Source organism: Leucopleurus acutus, assembly GCF_964270905.1.
Source record: "Leucopleurus acutus genome assembly, chromosome: 2".
NCBI classification, from domain to species: domain Eukaryota; kingdom Metazoa; phylum Chordata; class Mammalia; order Artiodactyla; family Delphinidae; genus Leucopleurus; species Leucopleurus acutus.
In genome coordinates this window covers 6,303,761-6,318,323 of record NC_139143.1, presented here as the reverse complement: position 1 = coordinate 6,318,323, position 14,563 = coordinate 6,303,761, and the positions used below count along the sequence as shown (strand labels likewise).

The following is a 14,563-nucleotide window of genomic DNA, read 5'->3' as shown; positions in this document are numbered from 1 at the left end:
GCCAGTAGTAAGGATTTTAAGCTTTTTGTTGTTATATTTTTCAGTGCTACCTTTCAAGGCAGCATTACAGGCTACACTATACAAGGCCTCCCTGCTTACCAATATTTTGAGACTAACATTTTATTTAGGCAGAAAGTAATATTTTCCCCTCTTACGATGAGGAATGTATCAACAATTTTTTTCCAAAAAGCTACCCAGTTATTCAATTTATTGAATAGTCCATCTTTTCACACCCTGGTTTAAAATAACTCCCCTATCAAACACCAAATTCCTGTCGTCTATGGGCCTCGATCTCAACTTTCTAGTCGGTCAAATTGATTTGCCTCTACCCATTACCTAACACTACCTATGTCGACTACTGTAGCTATAAAATTGTTTCAAAATACATCAGGATAATCCCTCTCGTTATTATTCTCCTTCAAAAATTTTCTTGCTATTCTTGTCTCTTCATTTTTCCATACGAACTTAAAATCAGCTGGTTTACTCGAAAAAGAATACCTTTGATATGATTATTGGGATGATTAATAAATTTGGGTGAAATTGACAGCCTTGTGATATTGACAATCTTCATTTGTATGTTTATTACTTGTCTATTTCTTCCACCATCTCTCACTCATCCTGCAGCAGAATGTAAGCACCAGAACTTCTCAGTCCATTGTCTATCCTGATCTCTGTGGGATCTCCAGTAAATAGAACATCTTCTAGAATACAGTGAATGTTCAAAAAATGTTTGTTTAATAACAGCATTTAATTCTTCTGACAATCTGTGAGATGCATGCTAGTATTATGCCCATCACACAGATAAAGAAACTGAGGCTCAATGGTTTCAAGTCTTTGGTCTTGCCAGCATGGACAGACCAAAGAATTCAACCCAGGCAGTCTGGCTACAAACACTGCCCCTTACTCCGAAGCTTCAGTTCTGAGTAACTCCAATATTTAGTGTGAATGTGTAGCTGTTCTATTTCTTTTCTTCAGGATACTAGAATGTGAGAGCCAAATTTTCCTTTTACCCTTATTAATAATACAAGGCATTTTATAGCCTGTAGATTTGTAAAAAACAAAAACAAAATAAAAAACTTCTGATTTGTCTTCAACTTACCATTCTACCCGAATATTCCTTTGTCTTTTCCCACTTTACATATCTGGGGAGACTTAATTAAAGATTATTTTTGAATGAGAGGAAATGTATCATATAAATAAATAATATATTTCCAAATATTTTATACAAGAGAATTCTTTAATTCTACCACTTAAGTAGCTCTTAAGTAGCACTTACCTATTTCTTCACCATCCACTCTTACACTCCTAAATACTGTGCTAACCCATCTCCTAGCTTCCTTGCTTCCTGTGTTGATTGGTGCTACATTAGGAGTGAATTTCAAAATCTCAAATCACTTCATGTCACTCTCCTGCTGAAAATAGTTAAAGGGCTTCCTCCTTCCATTTGAAAAAGGTGAACTTTCTTACCATTATTACAAAGCCCTCCTGACCTATGCCATGCCTCTCTTCCAAATTTCAAATATCATTCCTGTGTCGTTTCTCTTGAGTTCTCCAGCCATGAGCAGTCTTTAATTTCCCCTGAAGAAGAAACTCTCTTATCTTGGTCTTCTCACAATGCTGTTCTTTCTTCCTCCTATGCCTTCCTCGTTCCTGGACCCACAGCTCAGGCATTACTCTCTCAGCTGTGCGGTGGTGTACTTCCTTCATGATATTATAACACTAAATTGTATTAACTAATCCTTAATGTCTTGCTTCCCTGTGAAATAGGCCCCATGAGGAAAGGGATCATGTCCTGTTTACCACTGTATCTCTGAGACAAGACATCTGTTCTGACACAGAGTAACTGCTTAATAAATGTTTTGTTAAGTGAACAAAGAATAACCTAACAATGTTCTTCATGCTCAGTTACTAAATGTTCTGCTTTTCTAATCATATAATTCTTTTCTCCTTCACCAGAATCATGTTTTAGGTCTCACCAATTACTTTCCCCATGATGAATTTGCTGTGAGAATGCGAGGAGGACTTTCACTGAGTTTCATAATCATAAATGGATATGAAATGAACTTAACCTCAGCAGCAGTAAACAACACAAAAGATATTAAGGCTAAAAAAGCAAAGAATGGAAAGCTCCGTGAAAAGCCATTTTAAAAAGACTTACTATGTGTTTACACTAATCAAATGAACATTTAGGGAAAATAGTTGGCTTGTGCATTTAATTCCTGTTAACCTCGAAGTAAACCCCAACCTGTAAAGTAGGATAGCCCGTAGTCTATTTCATACACTTTCGAGGCTGCTCTACCATATTGACTGGTAATTAAATAGTAATCAATTCTTCCTAGGCAGGTTTAGGTACACCTTTATTTTCAAAATAATGGCTGCTCCAGCTGTTTGTAAAGGTGTTAGTAGAAAAAGAAAGAAGGAAGAAGAGGAATATGAAAAGAAAATATTCTACTAAGAAAGTAAAGGAAGTACAGAACGAACGTGTATGCTCCGTACTTGAATCTCTTTAGATCTCTATTTGCCCTGAATAAAGGGTAATGCTGTGAAATCCATGCATCCAATACCATAGTCATGAGAGCCTTAGAAAAATGTCAGTGGGCAGCTTAGAAGGAAAAGAAGCTTGTGCCTGCTCTTGTCTGCATTTTAAACCCTTAACAAAGGTCTTAGTGAGAAAAATATTTGGGAAAAAAAAAAAAGGAAAGTGTAAGGACAGGTGATAGAGAATTGTTTATGAGAAAACAAACAAACAAATGTCCGGTGAAGTAAATTACAACTTCCATGTTAAAATCTTCACGACCTTGTAGCCTTCAGCCATGCTCTGTCAAATCTCCATCCCTGTCCTATAATAATGTCTTGGGCAGATTCCACTTCTTTCAAATCATGTTCAGTTATTAAAAAACCCAATCCCATCTGATTTGAAACTCCAATCTTCCCAGGTCAGGCTAATTCTCCCTGTAATGCTGATGCTTAGAAGTGACTCTAACTGGTCAGCAATGGCCTCTGTGAAGGTGTCTTGTAGAGACATGTGAACATACTTTGTGGGGTATGAGGGGTGGGCCTCTGGGCACCATCACTGGGAAGCAAGAAACTCTCTTTCACTCTATCTCACCTACTTCCCAGCAACACATCCCATCCATCCTATGGCTGCTTGGGTTTCCTCACCTTGTAGGCAGAACCCTTAGATAGGGTACCACAGAGAGAGAGTGCAAATCTTTTTAAGCCATCAGCTGTGCTGCTGGAAACTCAAGCATGGGAGGGAAGGTTCTGCCATCTCTCTCTCTCAAATTCTTTTTTCTTCATGTTCAAATAATCACAGAAAACTACATACGCAGATGTCCAACTAGGGAACGAATTGCTAGTTCCCACTTCCTGCAGATACTCCACGAGTATTAGGTCATTTTTTGGACTTCACTTCATGAGGCTGGGGGTAGGTGCAAAAACACTGCTGCACTACTGGTTCCCTCTCTGATCTTCTCTTTCTACACAAAGGTGGGGAGATTAGAAAATGGGATAGTTGACTCTTTTTCCTCCTTGGTTTTAGGTTATGGTCACCAATCCTGGGACAACATGAAAAGTCCCTCTCATGACCATAAAAGGCCAAACAGTGGTCAGTGACCCAATTCCTGGAAATCTCTGCCCCTTCCCCAAAATAGTTGTAATAATTCTCCCACTAATGAGCCTATGAAATTAGCCAGCCCATAAAGAACCAACCACCCCATATTTCAGGGCCTCTTTCACTCTCTGAGATGGACCACATTCTGTCTATGGAATTCTGTCTCTAAATAAACCTGCTTTCACTTTAAAATAAATAAATAAATAAAATAAAAATTTAAGAAAAAGTATGTTCGTTCTATCCTGTTTATTGTTCCCAAGTTAGAAATATCATTTGCTCCAGTTAACTTTTCAATGGTGCATAAATTAAATTTGACAACTGATTTTATTTTTCTTTCAAATGCAAGTTGCACATCCCTTGTTAACCCACGATTACACTTTCAAGGCAAATGGGTTTTTATTGCCGGAGAGCAAATTAACTCCCATACAGTCTCCTGTGCTTCAACACGACCAACCAGTTGGAACAGGACTGTCAGCTAATAAGTGCTTGGGTCTGCAATTTGCAGAAACGTGCTTCATACAGGCCTCTGAATGCAGTAAAAGAATCTGACATGGTTTTGGTTTTCAAAATTTCCTTACATCAGGGCTTCCCTGGTGGCGCGGTGGTTGAGAGTCCGCCTGCCAATGCAATGGACACGGGTTCGTGCCCCGGTCCGGGAAAATCCCACATGCCGCGGAGCAGCTGGACCCGTGAGCCATGGCCGCTGAGCCTGCGCGTCCGGAGCCTGTGCTCCGCAACGGGAGAGGCCACAGCAGTGAGAGGCCCGCGTACCGCAAAAAAAAAAAAAAAAAAAATCCCCTCACATCAAATTTTCCCAAAAGGAGAAAATAAGAATCTAACTGGAATTTCCTGTTCCTGATACAATACCTTTAAGTCTTATTATACTGCACTCTCTGTTCCTATTTCAGGAATGTACTGAATGACCCTGCTCAGTAATGTGGTTTGCATTTTTTTAAAAACAGCATACAACCTTCTTTGATGGACAATGCCCTATTTTTATGAAGATGTATGTTTTTGTAAAACTCAAACTAATAACTTTTAGAAGGTAAAATTTGAATTTTACTTTCATATTTTCTTTGTGTATTTAAAGATGCCACCAAACTAAAGGTAAACTCAAGAAGCGTAGGCAGGCATTACTGTCTTCAAGATTGTACAATGAAATTATTAGTGCAAATCCATCTCTTCTACAATATTATATCTGTCATTTTAAACACCTCTGCATCGTAATTATTGGATTTAGTTTTGCTAGTACATTTTGTTCTCTTCAATCCTAAATAAGGCATTTAAATATACAAAAAATGGTTAGTTTCAGATTCACCAAAATTGACACAGATTGCCAAATTAGTTGCTTTTATATACTTATTTTTATTACCAAACTAAATTATTTTCACATCAATGGGAATAAAGAACATATTGTCACAAGGTATCTTTGGTATAAAATCCATTCTTCAAAATGTAATAAAAGGCTTTACATATAACTGGAGGAAATCTTTGCCTTAGGAAAAGGTGTCATTTAAATTTATACTTGCAGAGTTACATAAGATAAAATCTCCTTATGATGTTTTATTTTAAACATAAGAAAATCTATTTATTACCTCATTATACTAGATTGAAAGTAGATGTAAAAAGTCTAAAACAAGTGAACCAAAGGTTTTAATATAACTGAAATTAACATATTTTATTTAATTCCATACTCTAGTAGTTCACCAATTTAATGTCAGCTTGGTTCCAGATAACTGTTTATATTCTTTACAGGAGCCTCTCTGAAAACATACATGAATTACATTAATTCACAATTGTCCCAAGCTTTTACTTTATTTAAAAATTAAGATATTTAAATGGTATTCCAATTCCCTTTACTATTAATGTCAGGAATCTACAGTGAACACTGCAAGTAAAAGAAATGATTTTGACAAATTGTAGCCTGTGTCATTGAAAACATAATTGTAATTTATGGAATGGAAAGGGCATATTAGAGTAAACGGAAACTTCCACTACAGGTGAGGCTACAAAAGAGAGAGCTAACACAGAACTTTGGATGAATGTTTATTCTTGCTGGTCTGGGGATCGATCTGACACACAAATTGGATTATCTTACCTAGAAAGAAAAGTAGTCAAGAACTCTAAGTAGAGGAGGTAATAAAACTCAAGATTAAGTAATAAAACTCAAGATTAAGCTGAACTTCCCCAGCTTTTTATGGTATCAGACATCAAAATAAAAACCTGAGTCCTAAATTAAAACCATGTAGAGGATGATAATCAATTTTCAGCCACTAGATGGAACCAGAAAGCTGTTTGCCATTCTCAGGATAAGAAAAATTGCTGTGAAAGTGAGGAGAGTAGAGAAATGCTATACAACTTTCAAGCATTCTTAATAGTGAACATAAACAGTGAACACCCTTTTGAAAGAGATTTCAAAGAGAAATGAAATAAAGCTCCACCGTTAAATTTGAAAGGCTGATTGCACATGAAAGTGGCCCAAACTCACTACCCTTAAAGTTTGTTCTTCAAAAATTCTAGTGTGGTTTTCTGAAGTGCTCACTTAACTCAAGAAGCCACCTAATTATCACACACACAAATCCTAAAATTCTGTGAAGACTTTTCACCTGCTTCTTAAACTGTCAGGTGAAAAATAAATTCATCTCTCATAATGACACTGAATTCTCAGCTCTTTAATTCCATTATTAAATAAGTCGTATCCCACTGATTTTAAACTGTTCTCCTTTAGCATTAATAAAAATCCATAGCGAAGGTGTACCTTCCCCCTGTCTCTCTCAGAACACAGCCTGCTTGCTTATGAATAAGTACCATACACTTAGCTTATGGTCGAGTGCTCCATGCTCTTGTGCGTTTGCATTGCTCTGCTGTATCTGTCACTTTAGTTGAGAACATCATAGTGAAGTCTTCGGGAAAGTTGTATTCTATAAATATTAATATTTAGGGATATAGGAGTTTCATAAGCTCCTATTGTTGTTATTCACATTTTATCATTTTGAGTATGTTTTTTGCTCTTTTAAAATTATGTGTAACTGGCAAGTTTCTTCACTGGCTGTCCATGTTGTCATTTGGTTTATTCTCAAGGTATGCAAACTAATCTTACCATAGCTAAAAGAAACTACATTAATAAAATAAATCTACTAGGGGAAACTTATAATACATTGCAAACATACATAAGCCATGTTTACATTGTGTTCTGCCTTGTGGTTTTATTAGTTTTTGTGACCAGAATGGAACGTTTTCATTTTTGTATTTCCCAAACTCCTAACACAGTGCCTTACACTGTATGAATGCATGTGATTGTTATCGTGGGATGAATGAATGAATGACCAAACCATAACAATATTTTAATTCTATTCAGTGCTATTTTTAGCATGGGACTTCATTCATAACTTAAATTGACCAAAAAAAAAAAAAAATGCTTCCAGATTCTGGGCTTCATTTGAAGAGTTTTGAGGTATCTCAATAAAAATGTGTTATCAAATTTTATTACTATGTCATTGTAGGCATTTTCTATTGACCACCATCTCTGAGGTGTGAGAGAAAATAATTATCTCACAACAGATTCCCCACAGGGCTGTAAGTATAGAGTAGCAGTGACTATAGATACAGGTCTCTTGATTTTCCATTTTGTAGGCTGAGGATATTAGCTACCCTCCCTTCTACATCTCCTCCCTACTTTTCTCTAAAATATCATTTGCTGCACCTTTTTACATTGTTGAAAATGCAAATATCTGTATTTTGTTCCCTGGCTATAAATAAATCAATGGCTTCAGATAAAAGTGGAGAACCCGTTGTACATCTCAAACTTATACGTTACATGTCAGTAATAATAAAGCTGGAAAAAAAAAGTACAGAGAACCTGAGTTCAGTGATTACATTATTCGGATTATTGCAACATAGTTCATTTAAGAGTTCAGTGGAATGCTATAATTATATAAACTTCTCTGTATTCCCTGAGCAATTCAAGAGAGAATACAAAAAAAAAAAAATTCCTTACTTACTGACAACCTATTGTTCAGTATTATGGCACATTTTAATTTGATTTATTACAGTTTCTTTTTCATTTTCTTGGAGTTTATGACCACCTTTTTTTTTTCCAGTTGGGAGAGAAAACAGAAACTTCCTTTGCCACATCCCATTGTATATGTTGCTTTTAATCTAGTCCCGTCTCTTGTTGAGACTTGTCTGGCTTTTCCTATCTTGACCATAGCTTTTAGAAATCTTTGGTTTTAGCTATGCTACAGACATGTGACCTAGGTTCTACCAATTGGACACAAATGTGAGAGTTTATTCTGGAAGTGAGCTAAATGAGGAAACAGGGAGGCGAGGGGGCATCTATATTGTTGAGATGTCCGGCTGCAGAGGTAGCTGGCTCCCAGGATGTTCAGAGGTCAAAGTTCCTTATTGGGTTAGCTGTGAGGTGGGGTAGTGGGAACTGTTCGTGCATGTTGAGCCTAAATAAAGGCTAACTTTCCTGTTCTATGAGTTATCTATATTCCTCCATACACCTCTTTATAATCAGACTAGCTCAATGAATATCCTTGCCTAAAGTTAAGAATCCTAGTCAATATTGAGATTTCTCTTCCTTTCTACAACTTTAAGAGAATTCTTCTTCATCATTACTGCTTTATAATTTGGCAGTGTTATGTCTCTAGGTGTGGTTCTCTTTCATTCATTGTCATTCACAAGCAAGAAACCCGGTCTATTTAAAGATTTAAATCTCCCTTCTTCTGTTATAATTTCTTGCATTCTATTCTCTCCATCCTTTCTGGAATTCCCACCAAATCAGATATTACCTCTTTAAGATTGATCTCATGTACTGTGAATTATTTTTCCTACATATTCTATCTTTTTCTCTTTTTTTAAATCTGAAATCCTCAAGATTTCTATGATGTTATCTTTCAAGGTTTTTATAATCACTCTGTTAATTTCAAAAGGTCTTTACTTTCTATTTCTCTACTATAACTCCTTTTCGTATCTTCCTGGGAGTAATAATTACAATTATTTTTAGCTATTCTGGATTTGTGTATTTATGCATTATGGCTTTTCCCATTATTAGTGAAGAGAAAATCATACACTCCAGAATCATAATCAACAAATTTAAGTTAAATATTCTGAAAATTTTAAACTCTACAAATAAAAAAATTCCTCAGCATTTTATTCCTTTGAACAATCATTATCACCCTTTCATAATTCTTCAGTATTCTTGTGAACTATTATTTATACTTCTCTACTGTTCAAAAATACATTTGAATTTCTTTTTAATGTATTTTTGTTCTCATTTACTGTGACTCTCCTTGCTTCCAAACATTTGACTCTCCTTTCAAATGTTATAGTTTTTTGACCTTAGAAAAAATTGTTTACTAGTGAGTAGAAGACCCAACATCCCTATTATACCAAAACAATTCCAGTGTGAATACAGATATTGTTCTCTTCTAGCTGGATTTGTTCCCTTTATTTCAACCTGCATGCTGGCTGTCAGCAAATAACAGGAGCCATATTTCAAAGTTCTGAGTATAATATATAGGGATATTAAATAGATTCCCTTGTCTGTGAATATGATTTGTTAATTCATATTACACAGGTTACATCTTATATTAAGCAAGAAGGGCTCAAACTATCTAGTCTGGGGTCTCTAAATGCCAGATTAAGAGGGTTGAACCCCAACCCCAAACTATATGCTGGCTTATAATTCAGACTAATTCATTCAGGAAAAATCTGATTTTTCCCAGTGGTAAACGTCTGACTAAACTTAATTATAGAGAAATGGTACTGTGGTGGATGAAACAGGGGTAACTTGTTCTGTATACAGAAATTCAGTCAAAATGTGTCCTCTTTTTTCTAGGTATCTTGCACCCCAGAGCCTCACTGGGGGCTGGGATTTTGTCCTGCTGTATCACCTTCTAAACATATGCTGGGATGGAGGTTTCATCAAGTTTATTTACCCACTTTCCATCTTCTAGAAATTCACTGAAATCTCTTCTTTTTCACTGATAAAGGCTTATGACTTTTATTTATTTGGTATCATTTCAATGGAGCAGATGAGGAAGAGCAGATGAAGACAGTGGATCATAAACTACTTTGAACCAGGGGCCTCAATGAATCATCTTTAGTATATCCTTTACTTCATTTACTTAACTAGTGTTTTTTGAGCATTCATGCTGTGAAACACTATAGAAGGTATAAGAATGAGTAAGACATGTTCTCCACCTTAAATGAAATTATACCCTATTATGTAGGAAAAAATAAAAGGACCATAACACATGCTCTGGCAGAACGTCATAAAATTCTATGTGAGTTTGTAGAAGGGAAAGATCACATTAAATTGGGGAGTTTAAAAATATTCTTGAGGAGATAGAATTTTCGAATTCTAGCAAAACCCTCTAGGAAGGCAGAAAAAATTCAAGGCAGAGGGAACAACGTTAAAAAAAGATGTAGAAGGCGGAAACCGCAAAGTATATTTAGGATCATGTTATTTGGAGAACACGATACATATGAGTATCATGAGAAATAAGGATATAAAAATAAATTAGTACTAGAGCATACAGGGCTTTAAATAAATAAAATGGATATACTTAAATCTAATTTGATAATGAAAGATGAGCTATTAAAGCCTTTCCAAGCAGAGGACTGTCAGACTGAGCAGGACCTGTATTTCTCAAGATATGTTTAATAGAATAATGTTCTAGTTTTTTTTGTTGTTTTTTTTTTTGCGGTACGCGGGCCTCTCACCGTTGTGGCCTCTCCAGTTGCGGAGCACAGGCTCTGGACGTGCAGGGTCAGCGGCCATGGCTCACGGGCCCAGCCACTCCGCAGCATGTGGGATCTTCCCAGACCGGGGCACGAACCCGTGTACCCTGCATCGGCAGGTGGACTCTCAACCACTGCGCCACCAGGGAAGCCCTCTAGTTAATCTTTTAATAGGTGTGATTAGGAAAAACATTTCTCAGGTAATCAAACAGATTTTGGATACACCTAATAAAATGTAGTTCTGTGGAGATTTTCAGTCCATGTTAGTTTATATAAAAGAAAAATGAGTAACCTTCAGAGGTATATCGTTTCCCTTTCTTGCAATTACTCCATTCAGACCTCCAGTCTTGAAGTGTGTGTGTGTGTGCGTGTGTGTGCGTGCGCGCGTGTGCGTGTGTGTGTGTGTGTGTGTGTGTGTGTGATGGGAGAAATGGAGAAAGGGCCACCAGGGATATACAATCTTTCTTAATTGCCATGATCAAAGAAGCAGCCTTCTGTGGAACGAGCAGAACTATCTGCTGTGCAATAGAGCTTTCATTATTTTTCTTTCTTATCTTCCTGGACAAACTTAATGAAGTGGCGGCCTTCGACCAGGCTTCACTTTCTTATCATCTCCTTATTTGTTCACACTATCTCAAAATGAGAAAGTCTCCATCATCCAAAATTGTTTTCTCAGAACTTCCCAGAGACCAGTGACCTACTAATTCTGTTTGCGTCTTCTCCATCTTAAATCGTCTGTATTGTCAACCACCCAGTTCTTTCTAGAAATCCTTGCTCCTTTTTGTTCTGTTAGGCTATACTATAGTTGCTGTCCTTTTCTTCCACCTGTTTCCTAAGGAAAAGCCTTAAGTGGTCATTTTCCCCAAATCCCCACCATTTCTGCTTTCACCTCTGTGGCCCTGAATAGCCCTGATCTCTCCTCTGGAACCAAGAGTAGCAGTAATTTCCATGAGCAATGATACCCGCATCAGAAAGCAAATAGATCCAATACCAAACTCCTTTCTCCTGCCCAAACCACACATTTTATAGTTCTCTACTGTCAAACCTCAGTGTGTAAAGGGATTTTTTTCTTTTTTTCTCTTTTCTACATCCATAACTCATCAGTGGCCAAGTTGTGTAAATTCTAACTTTGCAATATTTTTCTTATCAATTCTCTCTTTCCTTCCCATTGAGGATCACTAAGAGCAAAAATATTACCTCTTGGATGGGACTAATGAAATAAATAAATATTTTCATGAAAGTAAATGGAAAGGAAAAGAAAAAATTAAATTTTGATAGAGACAAAATGTCATCAAGATGGGCCAATTGAAGGTCTACTAACTGTTCTGATAATTTGGCATCTCCTTGCTAAAATCATCACCTGTTTGACAGCCTACAGTGATATCGATCCAAAGAATAAACTTCTGTTCCTCTTTCTAATGCGTTTGCCAAATAATTCAAAATGTTAATTTAATTGACAATAAGAAATACCTCTGCCAAGAGCACTGAGCCCTCAAATGTAAATGAAGTGAGTGAGAGGGGAAAACTATGAAGGGCTAAAATACAGAGTAAACTTGAATGAACAAAAGGAGCACAGTTATTCAAAGTCACCTAAAGTTAGCATCGTCTAGTTGACTCACAGATCAAATAGAACAAGATGAGTACATTAACATCTAGGAAAAGAAAATGTAAGATCATGACAGCATTAATGAGCCTTGGGAGATATTGTTCAGGGTCCCAGCTAAGTTGCTCCAGAGACTCCAAAATATTTTTAAAATTAATATTCCCCATAGAAAAGTACAGAGGTAGGCAATTCGTACTTAATATATGGTTTCCATCTTTCTCCCCATTATCACGGGCTAGAGGAAGAGAACTAAGAAAAGGAGGAAGGTGTTTTTTAAGTGAGCAAATCTAATTCTAAGGCTGAATTAGGAACTCCATTCTCAGACCTAAGGCAGGTCTGTCACTAACAGAGCTGACCTTTCTATCTCTAACTCCTGTTTCCTTTGTCTATTTTATTTGTTCCAGAACTCATATTTATTATTTTCCTTAAATACCCATAATCTACAGAGCACTTAATTTTAAAATATATTTTTAAGTTAGACTATTTTAGGTTTTGTATTATATTTATGTCTGTGTTTGTTGGGTCTTAATGTGTTTAGCTTGTCAATATCAACTATTTTTAGTCAAAAATCACCATTAAAAGTTCATTTATGATATAATGAACTTCTAATAATATTATTCTCTCTCCTTTTTTAATGGGGAAATTTGAATATTATCGTAAGCTTTTTTTTCAACTAGTGGTTTGATAATCTTTGCATAAAGCATTTCCTAGACTATTCAACATTTTCCCCATTATACTACTTAATTCAGCTCCCGAGTTTGTTCTCTTATTATTAAATCAATATGTTTGAGCTCTCTGATTTCTGCTGATGCTCAAAGGCAAAATTTCAAACATATTCTGTTAATAACTGAATCTTCACTACATCTTCATTTAACTCATAATACAGAAGACAATACAAATTACTTTAGTCATACAATATTCTTAATAAAATATATTAGATATTTTAAATTAAGTGATCTGTTTGGATGACTATTTATATTCAAGTGATGGTATTTATCTGTTTAAAGATCTGAATAGGTTTTTCTTCAAAGGTGATATGAAAGTGGTCAATAAACACATGAACTAATGCTCAACATTATTAGTAATCAGCAAAATGCAAATCAAAACCACGAGACAGCACTTTACATCCACTAGGACAGTTATGATGCAAAAGGCAGATGATAACAAGCATTGATGAGGACATGAAGAAATTGGAACCATGATACACTGCTGGTGTCAATGTAAGATGCTATAATCCCTTCAGAAAACATTCTGGCAGTTCCTAAAAAAGGCTAAATAGAGTTACCCGATGACCTGGCAATTCCACTCCTAGATATAGACCCAAAGAAATTAAAGCACATGTCCACACAAGAATCTTTACATTAATATTAAGACTTGCCTTATTCACAATGTCGTAAACAGCCCAAATATCCATCCGCTGATGAATAGGAAAGTAAAATGAAATACACCCATACAATGGAAAATTATTCAGTTATAAAAAGGAACGAAGTAGTGATGCATATTACAATATGGATGAACTTTAAAAATATTATGCCAAGTGAAAGAAGCCAGTCCAAAAAACAAAAAAGCACATATTGTATGACTCCATTTATATGCAATATGCATTGTCCAGAATAGGAAAATCTATAGAGACAGGGTAAGATTAGCCTACGGTTGAAAGAGTTTGGATACAATGTGGGCGGTTGCAAAAAGGTAAAGAATTTCTTTATGGGATGATGAAAATATTAGGAGTTAGCAGCGATAGTTGCACAGTTCTATGAATATACTAAAAATATTACATTGTATACTTTAATGTGTTAATTATATGGTTATGTGAACTATATCTCAATAAAACTGCTATAAAGAGGGTTATTTTGGTAGACTAAGGCATTTATTGTATCACTTAACTGGAAAATAATTTTGCAGGTCAATCTTACTTATGGGAAATCCTTAATTATGTGGTAACAATGTATTCAACAACATCACTTTCATTTTTAATATGACAAAATTCATTAGAGTATATTAGGAAAAGTCCTATTTTAAGTGTCGCTGAAATTCTTTTTAAATTTATGTTAAGTGCAATTTGTTCACCAGGCAATATTGTGTGCCAATAAATAATATTTACTAGGAGTTGGAAAATGTAATTTAACCGATCTATAAATACTAATGTGTGTTAGTGGTGATGGGTCTCATTTGTGCAAGAGAGAAGCTGGGCTAGATATTCAGCTCTAAAGCTGTATGATTCTATGACAAAGATGGATGACAAAATAATGAAGCCATATGATAAGTTCTATGAACATTCAATTAGTTGGTGACAAAACAGCTTTCAGTATTTTATTTAATTCCATCAAAATGCTAAGTATGTCCATCAAAGAAAATCAATTTCATCCATGATCCTGTTACATCCTTTCCACTGCAAATCTTAAAGGCTTATAAATTTATAGAATAGAAACATTTATATTCAGAACTTTGAGAAAATTGCTCCTGGGAAAATCTTTCTGTCTCAATAGAACAGAGACGTAACTAGAGGTAAGAGAGTAAAATCCACTTAAAATACCAGAGGGCATTTACTATTTTTCAATTAGCACTTTCCTCCGTCCAGTACTAAATCCCAGGAA

General features: G+C 35.7%; 1 protein-coding gene across 15 annotated transcripts in view; it reads right to left on the bottom strand.

Annotated features, from left to right (window-relative positions):
* The window catches only part of KCNT2 (potassium sodium-activated channel subfamily T member 2), a 425,289-nt gene that overhangs the window by 121,283 nt on the left and 289,443 nt on the right, over positions 1–14,563 (bottom strand). The window lies entirely within an intron of this gene.